We start from the raw sequence: 15,787 nt of genomic DNA, 5'->3' as shown, positions 1-15,787 counted from the left end.
GGATAATTTACTTAATTTAACTCAAACCAATCCATCATAATTAAAAGAAACTTTTCCTTCATACTCTCTCTCATCGCTCAGGTTAAAATGTCAATTGATCCGTGTAAAATTTCCTTCGTCATTTCTTTCAATTTTCCCTTTTGTGTCACAAAATCGCTTTTAGAAGATGAAATGAAGCCTTGGATATCTTAATTCTCAAAGTGAAAATCTTTCGTCGTTTCTTGGGGAAATATTCAAAAAATGTGAGAGATGAATTGTTGTCTGTTTATATTGAAAATAACATGGAAAAAGGGGTTGTGAAGTGATGCAGCTCTACGGAATGCTTGCAGGTAATACACCGCTGAAAAGTGTTTGCTTTATTTTTTTTAGATTAATAAAATTCCTTATTGCATAAGGTATTACTTTGAAGAATTACCAAAGTCTATTCTTCCTGAGTTTATTTTTTATGTTTGATGTTTCAAAACTGCTTTAGACCGTTTTATAGATTATCTATTTATAAAACGGTTATAAAGTACTTATAAATTGAGAATAATCTCTCTAAAACCTTTCTAGCCTTTAACCTTGAAAGAAACATCTATAAAGGAATAGTTCAAGGTCATTTACATACCCACAAATTTCCGAAAATAAAATCACACGACGTATTTTTTCGTTATTGATATAAACATATTTTCAGAATAAGTTCATGTTTTGTAATTCCCTTTCAAGAATTTCAAAATGAAGGCAGAAATTTGCCCTAAAAATCCCTTTCTAAAATTTGTAGCTCATAACAAACTTTTTGCTCTTGAACAACTTCATTTGTAAATCAGTGTCCAAAGTTTGTAGCTCATAACAAACTTTTTGCTCCTGAACTAATTAATTTGTAAATTAGTATCCAAAGTTTCTAGCTCATAACAAACTTTTTGTTCTTGAACAAATGAATTTGTAAATCAGTTTCTAAAGTTTGTAGGCCATAACAAACTTTTTGCCCCTGAACATATGAATTTGTAAATCAATGTCCAAAGTTTGTAGCCCATAACAAACTTTTTGCTCCTGAACAAATTAATTTGTAAGTCAGTATCCAAAGTTTATTACTTACAACAAACTTTTTGCTCCTGAACAAATTAATTTGTAAATCAGTATCCAAGGTTTGTAGCTTATAACAAACTTATTGTTCTTGAACAAATTAATTTGTAAATCAGTGCCCAAAGTTTGTAGCTCATAACAAACTTTTTGTTCTTGAACAAAATAATTTGTAAATCAGTGTCCAAAGTTTGTAGCCCATAACAAACTTTTTGCTCCTGAACAAATTAATTTGTAAATCAGTATACAAAGTTTGTAGCTCAAAACAAACTTTTTGCTCTTGAACAAATTTAATTGTAAAGCAATTTACAAATTTTAGTGATCATAACAAACTTTTTACTTTTGAACAAATTAATTTGTTAATCAGTATTCAAAATTTGTAGCTCATAACAAACTTTTTACTTTTGAACAAATTAATTTGCAAGTCAATTTGGAAAGTTTGTAGCTCATAACAAACTTTTTCCCCCTGAACATATTAATTTGTAAATCTGTTTCTAAAGTTTTTGCCTAAAACAAACATTTTACCCATTTTACTCTTGAACAAAATAATTTATAAATCAGATTCCAAAGCTTGTATCTAATAATAAAGTCCTGAAAAAACTCATTAAAATAAAAAATAAACGGGGTTGATTCTGAACCTCAAATGGCTTATTTTAAAGCCAGAAAGAGAGCTTTTTCTTTTCCTAGATCTATTTTTACTGAGCTCATATCGACGAAAGCGGAGAATTTAAAGAAAACCCTAAGTCACCATCTCTAACCGTTCGGTCGGAACCGTCTTGACAGATAAGTGGGAAAATATCATCAGTGTCAAAAATGAATCCCCAGCCTGTTGCCAAAAATTCGACGAATTGTATTTGCATCCCCCTCTAAGGAGTTCGAGCATAAAATATACATCGTGTCTGGCTTTTAAATATCTCAAAGTAAAATTACAAAAAGGGGCACACCTTTGTAAGGAGACCTAGGTATGAGTAAGAAGTGAAGAAAAAAGAGAAAGAAAAAGGGATAGAATATTCTGTTGAACCTTTGCAGGCTTTCAGGATACAGACAGAACATTGAGAAAACATATTGCGTGTGTATGACAAAGAACAAGCACAAAAACTCAACAATATCAAAAGCAATATTCCTTTTTGCACAAATGAAAGAACCATCTTTCAAAATATGTGCGCAAATTTTCTCTTTTCTATATCGCCTATTGCCTCATGTATTTTTCTTTCTGGGTTTTCTTCTTGTTCTTTTTTTCTTGCTCTCGTCTATGAAAGAAAAATTGCTCTATATGGAAATATATCATGTCAATAAACAACAAAATGTACATATATATGGTATTCCTCTATTAATGGTGCAAAAACCACTACCAGACAGCCAGATACAAGCATTTTTCGCAAAAATAAAATAGAAAATTATTATATTGACGATATGTGTGGAGAACGTGGCGTGGATTGGGAAATAAACCCCAACCACCTATATATATATATACATATGTATGGTAACATATATGCAGCAGCACTACAAAAGAGAAACAATCGATTTCTGAACGTAATAGAATAACAATTTATTGAAAATTTATGGTATTTTATTTTTAGAGATGATTTATGATTCTTTCAGTGACATTTCAAAAAAGATTTATCAAAATCATACTCAATGACATGTACCCCTCTTTTTTCCCAATATTACGTTTCACCAAAAATCATTTTGCAGTTATTATATTCCCTTTTTTCATTTTAATAATAGGCATACACGAATTGGAGTCCTGAACATGGTCTGTCAAAAAATAGTGTTAAGCTGCAATGATTAATGAATGGCTAGCATAATAGATGGCGCTTAAAAATAAATTAAGTTAAATTGAGTCTTTAGACTGCAGGTTTATACCACTTGACTTCTCTAAGTTAACAGGTCTCGTCCGTCAACAAACGAAAAAGATTTTCTTAACTAAGAATAGCGTGAGGCAAGTTTCATAAATGATCGAAATAAATAAGAAAACTTATTGGCATGAGTTCAATATCTAAACAAAATTTGGCATAGAAACGTCAGAATTTACATAAAAATTGCTACAAGCATTCACAAAAGTTTTATCGCTAAAAAAGGCTTTTCTATTAATTATAATAGAGGCGAATCACAAAAATATAATATCGATATAAACTAAGTATTTAAATATTTCGGTTAGCAGAGACACATACCATTTGAGCTAGGGAAGGCTTTCAAGCTTCGCGCACACTCTGGCTTAATACTTAATGAACGTTTTCCGCAATCTCTTCCTCTCTTTCTAATTCAAATTGTAAAATTGTATAGATCCTCAACTAAATAAATCTTAATGGCGCTGACACACCTTTTCAATTTAGTGAAATTGAATCGATCCAAATTTCACCTCTTACTCATTCAATCTAGTTTATCTCGTTTATCTCTTTCTGTCAAATGAAAATTGTAATTTTAATTATATTTTCAATTTCAATTTTAAATTTCATTTGACAGAAAAAACAGCAATATCTAATTTCAGTTTGAAAGAGTAAGAGGTAAAATTTCAATCTATTGCATTTCACTCAACTGAAAAAGTGTGCCATTGCCATAAGACATTAAATTTGGCTTCCAAAGTTTAGATAAAAAATCTCTTATTTTGAAAATCGAGTATTTGTGGTTCTGGTTTGTGTCTTGGTTTAACGATTCTTTGCAAATTTTTTTATGTCAAAATGTGAAAATATATCAAAATAATAAGACAATTTATTATAATTAGATTTCAAATACGACGGTACCATGACTTTAAGTACCGAAAACAGAAACAGATTGACCTTAAAAGTAAGTAAGCCAAGACACATACTTCTTGGTGTAGAAAATTGCATTTTGTGCCGAATTATATTTAATTTTAAGTGTATAATACTACTTTACATCCCTTCCTTCTTGCCGAATTCCAACTGTGATTAGTCATAAAGTATTCTCTACAAATTCCTTAGAAGAAGATCTCGTAACAGATTGACCTTAAAATTCAGTAAGCCGAGACACATACTTCTTGGTGTAGAAAATTGCATTTTGTGCCGAATTATATTTAATTTTAAGTGTATAATACTACTTTACATCCCTTCCTTCTTGCCGAATTCCAACTGTGATTAGTCATAAAGTATTCTCTACAAATTCCTTAGAAGAAGATCTCGTAACAGATTGACCTTAAAATTCAGTAAGCCGAGACACATACTTCTTGGTGTAGAAAATTGCATTTTGTGCCGAATTATATTTAATTTTAAGTGTATAATACTACTTTACATCCCTTCCTTCTTGCCGAATTCCAACTGTGATTAGTCATAAAGTATTCTCTACAAATTCCTTAGAAGAAGATCTCGTAACAGATTGACCTTAAAATTCAGTAAGCCGAGACACATACTTCTTGGTGTAGAAAATTGCATATTGTGCGGAATTATATTTAATTTTAAGTGTATAATGCTACTTTATATCCCTTCCTTCTTGCCGAATTCCAACTGTGATTAATCATAAAGTATTCTCTACAAATTCCTTAGAAGAAGATCTCGTAACAGATTGACCTTAAAATTCAGTAAGCCGAGACACATACCTACTTGGTGTAGAAAATTGCATATTCTGCCAAATTATATTTAATTTTAAGTGTATAATGCTACTTTATATCCCTTCCTTCTTTCCGAATTCCAACTGTGATTAATCATAAAGTATTCTCTACAAATTCCTTGGAAGAAGATCTCGTATACTCAAGTAGATAATTATAACAATTCTCGAAAGCTCAAATAACTTTCTGTTGAAGTAGAAGTTTTAGTGTGTTATTTTCTCTTTCATGTTTCCATATTTCTTTATTTTTACGTTATTCGTATTATATTATGATCCACATTTCAGTTTATATCTCGCAGTCAGTGTTAGTACATCAGATTAGAAATTTCCAAAGGTCTTATTGGAAGGATATTGATGCGAAAGGTAAGCATTGTTTTGCCCCTCAATTATCAATAACCAACCCTTTAAGGAATACATCAAAATATATATTTATAGCTAATTTGAGATTGGATTGTTCTAGTTCTTTAATGAAATGCCTTGCTATTGATTAAGGATGAACGTGACACCTTTTCAGATATAAATTGTAAATGACCATAACCATCTGTCGCATCTGTCTGTAGGATTCCCAATGGACACGATTGATTAGCCACAAACTTTATAAATATGTATAAGTTCTCAGTATATGACATTTGTGGATGAAATCTATCTTTAAAGGATAACAGTCAGCTATAGCTTTTTGATTGACATGTTTTAGATTAGGAAGATTTCGTTAAATCAAAATTCACATTGCTTTTGTTCTCAAACGTTCGGCATATGCCTATCCAATCAAAACTGAATTTGTTTTGATGTTCAAAAGAAGAAGAAGAGTGCGAAGGAATAAGATAGACTTATGTAAACAATTTGAGAACGAAAACAATGTAAATTTAAATTTCATGAAATTTTCCCGAATTAAATGGTGTGCCGAAGTCATAATAGAGGAAATTGTTGAAAAGATTTTGTTAGGGTAAGTGTACCAAATTTCGGCATAGTTGCATATAAGCACCGAAATCCTAAGTTTGAAATGCAATATTTTCAATTCATATTGATATTTTTTTGTTACCTCCTTTTGGGGAGGGTTGTGTGGAACCTTGAAGACTAGTTTGTCATCTTTGTTTTCTTTAAATCACTTCCTAAAATATTGAAAAATTAATAAAAATATGAACATTGTTTTGGGTAGTATTCCGGCCACTTTGTATGAAATACCGGCCACCTTTTTCTGGCCAGCTTTTGTAACGCAACGTTTATATTACCCATAAGCCTTGAGATCTTCCGTGTAATTTCTCCTGAAGACCTGAAGAGTAGCATCTCAAATTTACACGCAGATTCCCGTAGCAATTTCCCCTTCCTGAACTCTTCCAAAGCCTTTTCCACATCATCTTTTTCATAGAAGCGATGGTTTTTTTTCTCTGGACATTATAGAACTCAGAAATTGAAAAAAACATAAAATTAATAAGAAATTTAGGAAAGCAAAAGATGTTGCCGGAATAGGCAACACTATCTCACCGGAGAGACGCTTACAAAGTATATACTTTTTTACGCGAAATACAGGATCCAGCTAGGAAATTTTACCCGAATTTCAAAGATTGATTCACTATTAACATAAACAGAAACAATCTTTAATGAAAACTAATCAATTTTCATGAAAAACAACTAAGGAAAACTTTCTGCACTTCACCACAAATCACAAAACTGCTAGAAACACAAACGATCTGTCACATTTTTTGTAAGACTCTTTCCACACTGAGTTTTTACAACGCAATTTAAATTTAAATTATACCTAAAATTTAACGGCCTTTGTGTTAATACATCGTAAAATGAATAAATATTTAAAAGCAAAATGAATTCATTGCCTGTTCAAAGATTACATACATAATTTTAATTAATTTATTTGCATGGCCGAAATTACATTCAAAGTGGCCGAAATTGGAAGCTGGCCGAAATTTGGCACACTTCCCCTATACGGTAATTGAAAATTGTATCAAAATCGTAATTTTGCAGCATAAATCCCCTGGCACGGGTCCCGGTCAAAATTCCGAAATCCAAAATCCCGAACACCAAAATCCCGAATTATGCAAATCCCGAAAGCCAAAATCTCGAATTCTTAAAAGTGTCATATAGCTGTTCCCAGGATTGGGAATTATTCTACATATTATCCTCCATATAATTTCATCGCTTTCAGGATTTTGAACATTCAGGGTTTTGGCTTTCGGTATTTTCACGTTTGCGGGATTTTAGCGTTTGGGATTTTGGTGTTTGGGATTTTGGCTGCCGCCGCCCTGGCACACCTTTTAAATAGGACAAATTTCATTAAATTAAAATTGACACCTTTTTCTTTCTCAAATGTTTTGCATATGTCTATCCTACTCTTTCGCACTTAAAATCCGAAAAAATCCAGTCCGAAAAAATGAGATAGACATATACAAAACGCATGAGAAAGAGAAGGATGTGAATTTCGATTACTTAAAATTTCTTGATCTAAAAGGTGTACCAGAGCGATGAAAGTCAATTTTAACAGGTATTAAATGGTATGGTTCAAGAGAGCAATAAAGCTTACAGCAAAAGTAGTTTATTGGTACGAAATACGATATTTTTCATATTTTTAATGCTATAAAAAACAATGTTGCCTATATTTTTGTGAAGTGACATAATTGTCAATTCAGGCCCAATGAAGGCGTTGCATGATAGTTATAGAAATAGTATTACCCGATGGAAATAGGCTGAAATAACGCTATATTATGGTTAACCGCGGAAATTCATTCATACACAAAATTCGTTGTTTAGGAATTGATCCTGTTTACCATCTATGCAACAGAAATGTAATTTAATCTTCTTAAATTATTCAAAATATTGAAAATTAATTCAATCACCGCTAGGAATGTGACAATCGCATTTGTGCATCAAAGATTTTACCAATTTGAAGTATATGCATCGTATGTATCAAAAAGTTTTGTACACATTATGTAAATGATTATATAACATTGTGTCTCTGCAATTTCCAAATTCATTCTGGGTAGTTCACAAATTGAACAAATAAAAGAGAGAAAAGTGAAGTAAAAGTTCAACCGCAATTTGGTGAAAATTTTGAAGGACAAAATCTCCACTCTATCACTGATAAATCAAATGAACATTTTATTGACACATATCTATAAAGTTTTGCACTAAAGCACCCATTGAACAATTCAATGAAAACTCTTGTGAACGTGACAAGAATCCTGGGTGATTTGCGAAAATATCCCCAATAGACTGTTACAAAGCAGTACATCCAATTTTAAAACATTGTATTTTCTCTCTTAATTTCATCAACACTGGCTCTGATGGAGATGATTGATGATGACTTTTTCATGAAAATTTATTGTTAGTGTTATGGATGCATCTAAAATAGAAGATTTTCTTACCTTGTACCCTTTTAAATTATCCACAACACACGCCAGAAGTGCATCACGACCCACTGACACGGTGATATTTGGAATGGGTTCAGCAAAACGGGGAAAGTTGAGTTCTGCAAAAGGGAAAATTTTCACAAATCATTTTACTTAATTGCATTTTCTTCCAGGAAATTTTTTTGTTTTGTTTTTCTTGTTGCGAAAATCTAAAGAGAAATGTACAGTGGATGAGACAAAACGACCACCAAAGGAATAAGGGAGTAAACAGAGTGAATCATAGGAAAAGATAAATTTTATCCTTTAATATCTCTTAGGGATTTTCACATTAGACTTTGAAACAAGGCACTTTTGGATTTTCTCTAAATCTTCAAGAGATTTTTCCACATCTCCTTGTGGCTTTCTTATGAAAAAGGACTTGTTCATACAGTTTCAAAAGTCTTTTTCTTATGGGAAGGACGGGGGCAAGTAAAGCTAAAGAACTTGGGGGTGAATATAGGCGGAAAATAAAGAAAATACTGGCAGTATATTTAACATGAATGAAATAAAAGGAAACAAAAAAAAATTATCCACCGTCAGTCAGGATAAAGAATTGGACTGTGGAGGAATTTGTCCTGCGAAAAACCCATGTCAAAGAATTAAAAATTAAATGGCAATTATCTTTTAACATGCATTTCCTCATCCATGACAAATAATATCTGTCATCTTTATTTAAAATAAGAATGAACCCAAAGGTTAAAGTGCTCAACGAACGTATAATTGGGAACATTTAGGGGCAGGTAGAGTATTTAGGAGATTTTTACTGATCATCGGAATTAAAATTCACATCCTTTTCTTTCTCAAACGTTTTGCATATGTCTATCCTATTCCTTCCACTCTTCTTCTTCTTTTGTACATCACAATAAATTCAATTTGAAACGTATAATCTATCTATAATCTATAAGATCTGCCTGAGGTGTACTGACAAAATGTTATCAGTGTTTACGTTTGCCAGTTAAAGCGTTAAATCCGGATAGTTCTGGACAGGGGGCTGACATTAGCTCTCAAAAATGCAATCAGTTTTAGTGTAATTTTTTTTCCTGTTTTCGTAGACATTTCACGAGATATTTCAAAAACTACGTAGGTTGCCAATTTGGAGTTTTCGGTTGCCTTTTCGTCATTAAATTGGCTTTTATTTTGTATTATTATTATTTGCTAATTCATTCTACAATGACAGAAAATAGCTATTAAACTCAAAAGTTCTTTCGGCACGCTTAAAACATATGGGAAACATAGGAAACGGCATGCCCCTGGTTCTGGATGATCTCATAGAGTTTAGTTCCATGAATATAGTCAGCCTTATCGTTATCAACAATTCAGCAATGATATTTTAGCTTCAGGAGGGTATTTTGTGCTTTAAAATATAGGTACATATTTCGTCAGTTAAATCAACATTTGTCGTAACTTCCTTTTGACACGTTTTCAGGAAACCAAATTTTCAGTTCATCTTTATTTTTCTTAAAAATGAGCCCCAAATGTAATACTTTTGAGTAAAAGTAATAAAAGTGGCACTAATAAACTGTAAATTAACTCGAAAAAATCTTTATGAAATGATTTAAAAGCTGAAATATTGAGATATATGTTAGAAGAAACACAATAATATTTTTTCGTAACTTCCATCGTCTATTAAGCCGTAACTTCCAATGTATGGAAATCTTGGAAGTTACGACAAATTCTGATACATTTTTCTTAATTAAAGGCATTTACGATAATTTTTGTTTAAAATAATTTTTATTGGGCTTATAAAAGTTTCTTATTCTTAAGTACGTTAATAAACAAAATTACGCTGATTCCAAATATATATATATATATCTCAAAATCGCAAAAATGAAGTTACGATAAATGCTGATTTAACTGACGAATTTCTCTTAATGTGGTATCACACTAGGATTTTTTAATTTGAAAATTCAAATTAATTTTCACATTGCTCCTGTGCGTGATTTTAAATTGATTGATTTTCACTAATTCATTGATGTAACCTAATACTTGGTTCACAAAAACACGTTTAAATAGCGTAAATGTGGTTGCTCAAATTAATTTGAATTTAGCAAATTAACATTTTAATGAAATTGCTCATAAATTTAAATTTTATTGCTGTTAAATATATTATATAATCTTTTAGTCCAAATTGTTCTCATTACAATTATTTACTTGTAATTAATATTATTTGTGGCCTAAAAACCAAATAAACACTGTGATTAAGCGATGAACTTGAAGGAAGTGCAGATTCAGTATCGGGAGTAACGTAAGCTTTTTTTCAAATCCATTTGAAGTGTTTTATGTTAAGAAATCTCCAGTTCTTATAGCTTAAAAAAGAAAAAAAAAACATCAGCAGCCCCTTTCTTCTGGCAAGCAGCCTACAACTCTTTCTTCTGGCTTTGGGGACCATTCTGCATAACAGGTAAGTTATTAATAAGGAGCATTTTAAGTACTATCACACATCTTTATGGCGTCATTCGTAATCAAAAAGGATAGCAAATTCAATGCTCAATTCAATTTAAAATTAAAATGTGAACAATCCTAGTGCGATAGCACAGTAACAGAGTTCCAATTTAATTTTGTGTTTATCATGATAAAGTTTAAGGTGTTTCTAACTGCCAAATGTTATATTTCTTAAAATAAATTTAATTTTAAAATTAACCTTGACTTAAAAAAAACATTTTAACTCTTAATATTTATGTGAAAAATGGAACGATTAGTGCTATAACTAAAAGCAATTTAATTTCCCTTGGAGTAAATCGTCGTGGATTGATATCATCGCAACGTAGGTAGCGTAAGAAAAACCTTGCAACAAGTCTCAGCTGCGTGATCGGACCAAGTAAGTATATCGTTAAAGATAACATCTAGGTTTCTCAGCCTGGAAGAAGGAATCTCATTGCGTGAGAGGAATAGTGGAAGAGGGATAGGCTTGGAGATAAAGTTTCTACACTTCGAGTGCCTCAGAGAGACATCCTCTCCAAATTATCATTCACCGTATCGAACACGTAAGATCTCAGAGGGATGTCTCCGGTGATTGCCAGTGAAAATCCCTAAGAAAGACTTTGGAAACACAATTTAGTTGAGTGAGTTAAAAATTGTCCAAATAATGACCTTCATGGAATGTTAAAAAGAAATTCGTTGCAAATAAATATTTTTAATGGCCTTCCAGCCAGTGAAGAAGATCCCCGTCAGGATCGAAAGCTCTAGGCAAAACCAAAAAAGTGTTTTCATCTTAGGGTGACTAACATTTTCACTGGCAATGACCGGAGACATCCCTCTAAAATCATTTACGCCAATTCATCGTTGAGAGAATTACGTAAAATCTTATTCAACAGATCCCCGGAACAATAAATTTACAGATCGTCTGCGTACAAATGATATGCGCAATATCGAAGTAATCGCGGGAGATCAATTATGAAAAGCGAAAAGAGAATGGGTCCCAAAATAGTGCCCTGTGAGAAACACCATGAGTAATGGCCTCTACACACTAGAGAAATTTATGTCCATATTAAAGAGTTTCTCTTGCAAAAGCGTAGGGAATTTTCTTCAATATGGACATAACTTTCTCTAGTATGTAGAGGCCATAAGGTCAAATGGAGACGAGACTGATTCGCCAGCTTTTACAATCGGTGATCTGGATGCAAGGTAAGATTGTATAAGGCGGCGGTGGCAGCCAAAATCCCGAAAAGGCCAAAATCCCGAAAGCCAAAATCACAGAAGAGACAGACAGCCAAAGACACAGAAGATTTCCATTTGCCTCCAGCAAGCACGGGTAGAATCGTGGGAGTAGCTATGACATTTTTACTAATTCGGGATTTTGGCTTTCGGGATTTTGGCGTTCGGGATTTTGGCTATCGGGATTATGACCGGGACCCATAAGGCGGATAGGTACCGTAGAAAAACTAAAAAGATCCTGAAGATTGCTCTGAAGTTGTAGTGGAACAGAGAGGATGATATACTGTCAAAAACTTTAGAAAAGTCCAGGAGGACCAAAATACTAAAGATAGTAACTATCCAAAACCATTGTAATGCCAAGATTGATCCCAAGGCCGGCTTCAAACCTGAGACTAATGCCAGTTCCTCACCAAGATTACTTTGTTAAATTGAGAGTTAGTTAGTGCTAAAGTTCTGACAACATTTAATCTGTTGGGCCGTCAAATTGCATTTATCGGGGCAATCATCTTCCAGATGGACCCCTAATAAAAAAAATTGCATTTATGGAAAACATAAACAAAGTGCGTTTTCAAACGTTTATAATACATAAAATTATATCTATCCTAAATGTGATGGAGAAATCTCGTTTTGTGCTATCGCGTTTTGTGCTTTTTGCGAATTCTTAGATTGGAAGGATTGATAAGGAATGAGTTCTCTTAAGCAACTAGCCAGCACACCTTCAAGCACCCAGCCACATTCCCCCAAGAGACCATTTTTCTCTGACATTCTAGACCGAACTGACCTTCTCGGCTCTCCAACTCCTAACTAAAGCCCATATATAAAGAACGTGAAAGAGTACAGTACTATGATTCTTTCGAAACTCAGACTGAAGATCTTTAGTTCAATCACTGAGAGATATCCGAAAAAGTTAAAATAACGGAATTCCGGAAATGTTTATTTTACCCTGCAGTATTGATCCGAAATCGGTGAAAATATTATGCTTTTTAGGTGTATTATGGGTTAAAGTTACACTTTTTTCATGTTGATTTTACCCTTAAAAAGGGGGAAAATTAACATTAAAAAATGTTGATATATTTTTACACCTAAAAGTGTTAAAGTCATGAGGAAAAAACAAATCGCACCCCCGTTTTTTCTCAGTGATGGGTTAAATGATAGAGCTCATGTTCATAAATACAAGTTTCCTGGGGTACGAGTTTCCTTTCAGTCACCAGAAGCAGGATCGATTCCAATAGGGTATTTTTAGACTACCGCAGATCCTCACAAATAAAGAAATTATAATAAGAGAAGATATGTTGACCCTTTAAGGACATGAAGGTTTAAAATTGGAGATCAGAAAAATAATTTTTCCACCTTTTTGGAGCGAAACATGACTTTGAATGGCCGTAGGAAAATTTCAATTTTTGACTCACCGGTGACCCAATCGTCCTTAAAGGGTTAAAGGCTCATCAAACGGACTGGACCGCGACAACTAACTGACATGTGTCCAGACTATGTATGGCCAATATCGATAAAAAACGGACTGCTTATGATGTGGGTGACAGCCGTTAGAGACCGCGTCGGGCTGTCAACACTTTAACTGGCCATCTGGAATCTAATGAGACTGAGGAAACGATCATACATCTCGCGTATGACTGTCTCAATTAATGTAATTTGAGGCAGAAGCTGTTTGGAAAAGCGGTACTGCGTCAAAGTGAGTTATTAGGGATACAGCCGGCCTGCTTGATGGAGTTTAACCGGAGAACCCGCTGGCTTGACACACCCTGCCCTTAATAGGGGATGCATAATGGGCCCAATAAGGGGCCTGGGTGCAGCGGTCACATTTGACCACCCCCTCTTCTAAATCTGGGGATCTCAGTGGCGCAATATGCAAGATCGTTGGATTTTGGGCCGATGAGATCTCTGATTCGACTCTCACAGTTGTGAGTTCGAGTCCCGTCCGGTGCAAAAATCTGAATGTATGATTTAGACAATTTTCACATGTTAATATTAACATAATATAATGCATCGCCTTCGCCGAATAACTCCGGGAGCATAGAAGAAGCGTCCACACCGCGGGAAGGTGGTCCTGGACGGTCTATAATACACTTAGCAGATTCTTCCACTACGAGAATTGACATTGCAAAAATGATTACCTTTGTAATATTATATCTTGATAAGATTATTAATACATTCTAAATCTAAATCTAGACTACTTTGCCCCCTTCTGTTTTTAGGCCTTTATTTAATTCTAACTTTTAGGGATGGCCTTCACCGATCAGATGTGGTAGGTAGGATCGGTAGAGACTATCCTTAAGTGCTAGAATTAATGAAAATCTTACGAAAAACAAGAGTGAAAAGTCATCCGTATCTACGGAAGTTCAAGTATTATAATTTGCAATCATCATTCATGCCCAAGACACCACTATGTCCCCTAAGCACAAATATTATTTCATTGAGTGTAGCACAGTAATTGAGTTGTTGTCGGTAAATGAAAATTAAATTATATTTATATTCTTTGTACATTTTTCTTCAACCTTTCATGTCTTTCGCTCAACCTCTCATCAACTTTTCCATCGTGGGTTTTTCCGAAAAAAAAATTACTGAAATATTTTCCCTATGTATATCATGTACAAAAATGCGAGTTTAATTTAATTTGGTTTGAGAGCTAAAGTCAAGTTTATCCATCTCTCTATCCATTCACCATGCACTTGAAAATTCTTTGTGCATTGCTGGTTCCTCAGGGTTTTTCTGACTCTATTTTTCCTCCACAGAAAATTGTCAACGACCCAATTTCTGAAGAAGAGCCACCAACACATAGAGTTATTGTGGTTGGGAAAATCTTCATGGGTCTATTAAAAAAGAGAGAGTCCATGAAATGAAATCTCCAATTTTCCAAAGAGGAATCAATTTAATATCTAACATAGCATGAATTTATGTAACACATAGAGCTATCTATAAGATGATTTTGATGAATAAATTCCACACAATTTATATGCAAATTTGATGATTCGTAATATTCATCGTGAATTCTGTTCTAGACAGTGTAAATGTATGAAGAGAAAGCCACCACATAGTAACTTCCCATCCACGCACAATATTTTCTTCATTTTTGCCCAACAAGTATATACATATGTATATGAAAACATTATTCATAACTACGGGTTTTTTTTCTTCCTTCCTTCCCTCAATGCTCCAATGTACTTCTTCTCCCCAGCTCAAGGAGGAAGAACCGTCTACCAAAGAAATTCTTCTGCGATTTATATGGAGCATATTGAAATAAATTCACTCTGATTGAGTCAATTTACATACATACTCCTCTCACTTGAGCACTCTCGAGAGCCATTCATCATATTTTTAATATGATCGCAATACACAAGTTCAGTCACACTCAACTCGTACATACCAGTACTTCGGTGGAAAATGTATTTATACATAAATATTTAGATACGTGATTTTGGCTAATAATGATGAGTTAACATTGTTTTATGACGAGGGTGGCTTAATGAATTTTGCCATTTCACCAAGTGGGACGACCGTCTTTTTTTTTCTAAAACCCTCTATCCCATCTCAAACCCCTTCAACCGAATCAACAACAAAAAAGCTCATTTGCAGTGTGATTGAGAACGGCCAAAATTATAATAACCAACAAAAAACGTCCAGGGATACAAAAAAAAAACATTAAAATCTCGAAAATTTATGAAATACACCAAAAATTGTAATGTTAATCGATTCTTACAGAGTTCTTCTACCCCGTTCGCGAGAGCTCTCATAAAAATTCATTGACAGAGAAAAATGAGTCAGAAGAAAGGAGGAAGGGAAAGTTTGCTGAAGAACTGTCCCCCATAAATTTTGAATTCCAATAGAAATCTTCAAGAGAGATTGATTTTCCAGCAACTTATAATTGGCTGCAGATGTACACTGTTAGAAAAAATCACAACAAAGTAAGTATGAGCACAAAAAAATAAATATAGGGGAAAGTCGTCTGCCTTCAAACGATAAATGGAGTTCCAAATTTAAGATTTTTTTCTGAAGAATCCACAAAATGGATTTTATTTTCTACTACACCAAAAAATTCTCTTGTTCATTCGGCGTATATGATTACCTCATTTAGCACTTGCAAGTCCTCAGTTTTTCCT

The 15,787-nt window shown here is 33.4% G+C and overlaps 1 long non-coding RNA gene across 1 annotated transcript in view; it reads right to left on the bottom strand.

Moving 5' to 3' along the window:
* Window positions 1–7,992: 7,992 nt before the first annotated feature.
* Window positions 7,993–15,787, bottom strand: part of LOC129806830 (uncharacterized) — a 79,543-nt gene continuing 71,748 nt past the window's right edge. Inside the window, exon 4 of the long non-coding RNA XR_008752206.1 lies at window positions 7,993–8,098. This is a non-coding gene — a long non-coding RNA (uncharacterized LOC129806830). The remainder of the gene's footprint in view (window positions 8,099–15,787) is intronic.

Source organism: Phlebotomus papatasi, chromosome 3 (genome assembly GCF_024763615.1).
Source record: "Phlebotomus papatasi isolate M1 chromosome 3, Ppap_2.1, whole genome shotgun sequence".
Lineage (NCBI taxonomy): Eukaryota > Metazoa > Arthropoda > Insecta > Diptera > Psychodidae > Phlebotomus > Phlebotomus papatasi.
This window is presented reverse-complemented; position numbering and strand designations above follow the sequence as displayed.